Source organism: Electrophorus electricus, chromosome 6 (genome assembly GCF_041902795.1).
Source record: "Electrophorus electricus isolate QZ-2024a chromosome 6, ASM4190279v1, whole genome shotgun sequence".
Lineage (NCBI taxonomy): Eukaryota > Metazoa > Chordata > Actinopteri > Gymnotiformes > Gymnotidae > Electrophorus > Electrophorus electricus.
Genome location: NC_137502.1, coordinates 6,288,499 through 6,295,634, shown reverse-complemented (window position 1 = coordinate 6,295,634; position 7,136 = coordinate 6,288,499). Strand labels below are relative to the sequence as shown.

General features: G+C 47.0%; 1 long non-coding RNA gene across 1 annotated transcript; it reads right to left on the bottom strand.

Annotated features, from left to right (window-relative positions):
* Positions 1–2,385: 2,385 nt before the first annotated feature.
* Positions 2,386–4,952, bottom strand: LOC113585080 (uncharacterized). The gene is made up of 4 exons (XR_004775947.2): positions 4,453–4,952; positions 3,656–3,889; positions 3,268–3,515; positions 2,386–2,978 (listed from the first exon to the last, which is right to left on the bottom strand). It is a non-coding gene; the product is annotated as an uncharacterized LOC113585080 (long non-coding RNA).
* Between the last annotated feature and the right edge of the window lie 2,184 nt (positions 4,953–7,136).

The window sequence follows — 7,136 nt, the reverse complement described above, 5'->3', positions numbered from 1 at the left end:
TTAACAATATATGTATAAAATTCTCATTTTTTCTTGTGGGGTACTGCATAAGCTTGTGGGGTACTGCATAAGCTTTGTTTTTATATTAGCTCTCGTCCATCATGCTGAGATTATAATATCACTCCACATTTTCAGTGGCGGGAGCCTTCGTGCGCCCTTTGACCTCTACTCCACTTTCTCTCGCAGCACCTGTTCCAGCAGCAGGTGTACAGGGCACAAGGCTCTGCTGACGACTGCTGCAGAGAACTATGCATGCAGCATAAAAACCCAAGGTTGGAGGAGTCAAGCTGAACGCACTGTGCGTCTTAAGACCACTGTACAGATTTCGAAAGATTCTGGCTATTCATTGTTCCTTTCGCTGGAAGCAGATTTAAAATATAGTCCCACGTTCTCGGTGATCAAAGGGAGGCCTTGAGTTCAATAGAATTAATTATGAATGGATAATTGGATCAATTTGCTTGACAGAGACTGTCAAGGATACAGAGCAATCGTCTTAATAGCAATCTTTCTTCTTGCCATGGATTTATCTTGTTAAAAGCCAAGGTGTGGGTCTAGAGGTTAACACAATTATGTTGCAATTCTCTCCTTCACTTCTCCCAATAACAGTAATTAATCTCCCCCTCTTTGCAGACGCGTGTGCAGAGAGGCGTCTGAGGGACTGCTGAAGTGCTGATGCTCGACCTCCAGCCTCACTACATCGGCCCCTCGGGCCTGGATGTTCCAGAGATGGTCCAGAGTTCGACTGCCAAATGGGTGCCTGACCACATACGTGCGCATTAATTACCGCTGACGGCCCCAGCCGTAGGACAATGTTATTTTAACAGTGCTCGTCGAAAATCCGCGATGAGCTCCTGATTATGCAAAGCTAGCTGTAAAGCGCCGCAGGGAGGGTGGTTTATGTGCATGCTATAGAATGTTTGGAGCATAAACGGTGGCACGCTTTGCACAGCTAAAGCGTTGATTTACATAGCCTGCTCGCACGCCTTCTCGAGACCCAGCCAGGAGTGACGAGCGTGTAATGAAACAGAGGCTCCGTTTATGAGGGGAGCATTCATATTCATTAGCAGCCGCACATTAGCATACCACGCCTGTGACGAAGCCCTGATGCATGTTTTATGAGTGCAGTTAATGGTATGCTGACAACGCTTTGAGTGCAATAAAAAAAAGGAGAGAGGCGAGACAGAGAGGGAGACTACCCTCGGAAAGCCACAGGGCACTGGGCAGATTATTGATTCTCCCCTGTGTCCTATTGATCTCTGATGTTTTCATCTCGCAAAGGCCCTGCTAAGCTGCTCGTGTATCTAAGAGAAGCACTGACAGCACAGGCCATTGACTCTTGGCTATCAATAGCCACAGTAGCTGGATATCATTAAATCCTCATCACTGGGTTTTCATGCGGCGGATGTCACCGGCTGTCTTTCATGACCTCCAGATCAAAGCCGTAAGACGTGGCGCCTCACCTTCACCTGGCCCAGTGGGGCCTGTTTCGGCGCTATCTCCGTTACGGCGGTTATGGCTGCGACGGTGTGGCGAACGGACTCGCTTCGTGTCGCCGAGCCGCGTCCATGAGCACGAATCAGAATCATAAGGCTCATTACCAATGTAATGTGTAACTAATGAGATTAGCTCTCAAGCTCTAAACATGCCTTAACGTCTACAAGGCTGGGAAGCATTAGCTCGAAGCCAAAACAGTAACTGGAGGGCCTGACTTTAATTTACCACTGGGCACATGGTGTACGATGAAGATTTCAGTCATGCTAGGCCCTTAATTGGCACCATTTTTCTGTCAAGATTATTACATCTAGACAGAGCTGTAATGGGTAACGGAACAGGAATATTGAATGGTTTGAGACACGGCAGCACGGGCCTGTTCTTTTTGAATAATGTGTTTGGTGTCTGAAGGGGAGCTGGAGATGGATCAAAGAAAGGTCATTTGTGAGACATGGTGGAATCCTCTTATGATGCTAACAGGCCCTGGGTGGCATATGGCAGTAAATAGAGCTCTCTCTCTCTTTCTCTCTTTCTCTCTCTTTTTCTGTCCTCCCACGCTCCACTGGCTGCTTGCCCACAGGCCCGGCATCTGTTGCAACGGAGACCCGACTGAATTCCTCAGCGGGAACAGAGGAGAGGCCACTCATCAACCCGGTGACTCCACGCATGGGGAAATATCTTGCCTCTCTGACAGGAAGGGACGTCTTCGCCCATCTCGCAGGTCCTGGGCGGAAGGGAGGCGGGGAGGTGGACGGTGTTGAAAGGATCCATGGCGAAGAGGGGCGGGCCAGGGTCAGGTGTGGAGGAGCTGTCCTAATGCCATGCTCTATTAGAGACCAGGGGAGTCCCACTGCGCCTGCCAACAGCCTGACAAACAGCCCCGCTACTGCTGAGAGTCGGACTGAACAATAGCCTGTCCTGCCCAGCCACTCCCCGAGGAGCACTGCAGAGAGGGGCAGGGTCAGTCACTGACCCTGGGAGCAAAGGTAGGGGATTGTGGGTACGTAGGGAGGTGGAAGAGAAAGCAGAGGTGGTGCAGCTCGTCCTGAAGGAGAGGTTGGGTTCTGTTTCTCGAAGATACTTGATCAGAGTCAGGCTGAACAGCCCAGAAGATCTAGAGAACCCGTAATCTCCATCTTTTGACTTCTGCTGTGGTTTTTTTTTTTTTTTTACAAACCCCAGCATTACAAACCCCATCTCGTCCAGTTAATTTACTCTACACCGCCGCCCTCCTGACCACATTATAATTGTCACCCTTAGTTATGGCTCCATTACCATCTTTCTTTACTCACTGTGGACTGGTCATGCAATGAAGCAGTCACAGAAAATTATTTTTGTAGTTTTTTTTTTAAACAAATTTATTGGTTTTCATTTTGCTGCCACGGACCCAGGAACTACATTATTAATAGGTCTTCTGGAACTTCTTCTGTTGCGTTTGTCTATGGTGCCGTCATCTACTGAATTAACTGCATTTATTATATATTAACCTGTGAAAAAGCACTGTTTTAGTCAGAGTGTAGTCAGCAAACTGCCATATGATTATAAATAGATGGAACCCTGTTAATTCATGTGTACATGCAACATGTCTCTGTGAGCTTCTCTGCATCTACAAAAGCTAATAAAGGTTTGTTGTCATGCCCATACAAGCTGTCATAGCAGTGCCTGCATGCGTTGGAGAGGGTCAGTCACCTGGCTCTTCCCTGAATTAAGCACGTCGTCAGAAAACATGATAGTGAATATGAACATGGGTCGCACCTGGCATTGTAACAGACGCACCTTAGACGCTCACGGCGCTAACGCTAGTTCACGTGCATGCTCATGTGGCATGTCACACACGGTCTGGCCATTCTCAGGACTCCGTGTTTCTGCGGGCCAGATTGCGAGTCGGAGAGGCCCGCGTTGGTATCAAGCTGCGATGCGGCATGTGTGGAAGCCGTGAGTTTAACAGAACGTAACGAGGTTAAGGAAGCAGATTCCAGTTCTTGAGGCCGCAGTGTAAAGGAAGTTGTGTCTCCAGAGCAGGCCTGGGAGAAGGAAATGCAGAAAACATTGTGCAACATGTACTCACAGTTTGTCTCACACACACACACACACACACACACACACACACACACACACACACACACACACAGCCGCAGGACTATTTGAAAAGGCCCACCCCCACCTCTCGCAGCCTGCTGCCGTTATCTTAGCGTGACAGTCGTTGCTTGAATGGCAGTGATATATCCTGGCTGGGAAAGTGAGACGACGTATATTTGAGGGAGCGCAAAGAGCTTGCGGACCAGAAACCACACGTCGGCAGCTTCTGCAGTGCGCCGCACCCCGACATCAAACGCTAACAAGCTGGAATAACATTTTGCTTGGGGTGTCTGCTGGAGGGCTCCCAGCTGCTGGCAGCCTGGTGAGAGAGAGAGAGAGAGAGAGAGAGAGAGAGAGAGAGAGAGAGAGAGAGAGAGAGAGAGAGAGAGAGAGAGAGAGAGAGAAGCTCAGATCTTTCATAAGGCTTGTAGTGTTAAGATGTGAGCTAAACCACATGGTATGGAAAAACAGGGGTGTCTGGCTAAGATTCATACTACATGTTTGCTTTCCGCCTTTTCACTATAACTGTGTGTGTGCAGCATCTTAAGATCAGCGGGGTTATTTTTTTTAGGGGTGGTTGCAAATGGTTTTGGTGTAGGCACTTAATATGCCACCCTCTGAATAATGTATTTTGATACAATTTAGAGTCCCACATATGGAGCAGGACATGATGACCTGTCCACAGCCATGGGTTGTGATGAGGTGAATTAAACTGGGGCAAAAGTGCCCATGTCAATGTGTGTGTGTATGTGTGTGTGTGTGTGTGTGTGTGTGTGTGTGTGTGTGTGTGTGTGTGTGTGTGTGTGTGTGTGTGTGTCATCCACTGCTCGCTCATTGACAGCATGGGGCAAAGTGGCAGCCCCCATGTTAAATTCCACTTACTTTAACTGGCAGGGCCGCCTGTTGTCATGGAAACAGTCGAAATCTTCACACTGACCTCCCCATGGTCCGTGATGGAGTGTAACATTTACCACGCTCCATAGCCTTCTATCTCCCCTCATCTCCCCTTATCGAGGACTATCTGTTTCTCCAGCAAGCTCTCTTGTTTCTCTGTTCTCTCTCTCTCTCTCTCTCTCTCTCTCTCTCTCTCTCTCTGGCCCTGCACCTGCTCACATGGTTTGTCATGCTTGATGTGCTGAAGTGTCTGGTTATTTGATAACAGGAAGTTGGAGGTGTGGAGCCAGTAGGATCATCTCTTACCATTTCTGTGTGTGCACAGTGATGCAAAGGACACCAAACACACACACACACACACACACACACAGATGAAAATTTCCAGCACATCATTAATGTGCAGGAGTTTGGGTTGGTGCATGATACACTGCTCCTGCACAGCGTGTATATAGCAAAAACACAAATGCACGTGTTGGTCTCAAAGCCGCTAGACGGCAGAGGCCCTAATGCGATAACTGCTCACACATGTCTGAGTAGAGTCTGTGGCTTTGCCGCGAGATGCTGAAATGGTTCTGTGACACACATACGCGTGCGCGCGCACACACACACACGCACACACCAGCTGAGATGCCTGTGACACCATGCGCAGAGTGAGAGTGTTAGAAAAAAAACAGAGGGTGAGAGCACAGTAGCTTAACCACACCACACCAGAGAGGAAGTGGTGTGGAGAATCTGCCTGAGGACTTTCTGCTAAGGTGTAGGTGATGTCTCCTGCATTTAAGAATAAGGTCAGACCTTCCATGCTCCACTGACATGCTTCTGGTACTTTGTTCTTCACAGAAAAATAAAAAAAAAACACCTACTGAAACTTTAAGCCAAATTAAGCAACAATTGCTGGGTTTCTCTGTATATCTCTCTGTGTAGATTCCAAAGTAGGAGGGCATTTCTATTATTAGATCGCTTTATGCTGCCTGAAAAGGTTTGTGTGTGTGTGTGTGTGTGTGTGTGTGTGTGTGTGTGTGTGTGTGTGTGTGTGCAAAACATACACAGAGACCCAAAGACTACTGTACTTAAAGAAGTCTCTTCATTCTTCTGAACTGAGCGACTCTAGGCCTCACACCCTTACGGGTCACAGCACTTCTGCAGAGCCTAGACTGTTCGATGCCTATTTACATGGTTTTTTGTGACTGAAAAAAAGAAAAAGAAAAAAAAAACAACACAGAAAGTTGAAGCAGTTTAGACCACCCACAATGTCACGGAAGTATAAACTGGGTGCAGTGTGGTTTGGGTGTAGCCTTTACTCAGATAATTCTGTTCTTTCATGAACCACATGAGAGGAACCTACAGCTGCAGAACATTTCCGCCTTCACGCAGGCTCAACACAACTCGCCATGTCAGCTTCGCAAAGCTGGAAATTAATGATTTTATTGAGAACTTTGGGGGATAAAAACGCAGCCGTGTTGTCAGACGCAGTGGGCACCTACAGGCTTGGCCCATATGCTGCACGTGGCCCTTTTGGATGGAAAATGTAACTACCTTTTTCCACGTTTTCATTGCTGAACCAGCATTGCTTCCATTATATATACGCCATGTCACAGAAAGGCTGTTTCTAGATATTTCTTTTGTGTTGGGTTGTGTAACGTACATTTCCACATGGATGTCTAGATTGAGCTAGTCTAGTCTAGTTCTACATCACACAGATTCCTCGGGCACGGTGCTGCCTTTACACAGACGTTTAGCGCTACTTTCGCGTGGAAGAGGCCATTAGTTGCTAAAGCCTTTTTCTGTTCTTTTCCGAGAGTTTCTTCCCTGCACACTCCATTCTGGATGAATGACTGCGGTTTTTACCTCAACAGGATGAATGGAGCACGGAGATGAATTATGGACGCTTTATGTTTATGCTGCCTCCTCCTTTTTATTTTTTTGGGTCCTTTTTATGTTTCATCGATTTACAGCAGCGAGGCTGGCTCATTGTCCCTGCCACTAAAAATAAGGTAGAAGGAAAAACAACAGCAGTGACACAGCATCGCTATTGATTTTAACGGCCAGCCGTGGTCTCCCAGCCGCCCCGGGGCGCTTTTTATCGAAAGCAGTAAAATAACAAAGGAGATGGGCTGGAAGTTTTCCATGTATACCAATCAGAGTTTATAAATTGCTCCATTACCTTCATTTCCCTTGGTTACTCCGGGAACATTAGCAATTATTTTCTCTCGGGCTTCGCCCACGAAACTAATAATCTGGTGATTTAGTGCCTTGTGGCATGGCGCACCTACTCCTGCCTGCCGTAATCCATTCATCTCGCCACCTATCAGTTTGACTTCGCCGGGACAAATTGCTTTCCTGAATACGTCGAAGGGAAAATGGGTCACTAAGTGTCCTCCAAGCTCCCTCCCCCGTCAGAAAGCGCCAGCTATGTGCACTGAACCACCATGCAGTAAGATTAGTCAAGATTACTACAGCGCTAATAAAAAATGATACACTTAATGTATATTGCATTATCATGCTGATCCAGGATCGTGATGTCACAGATATTTGTGTATTTATCTGTTTACACTTGTATGAATGCTGAATGAAGCAGTATGCATCATGAATCAGTTATACTGCTGTAGTATATTATATTATGTTCTGTAGTATGGAAAACTGTATTTGTTTTTTCTTTAAATATGATAATA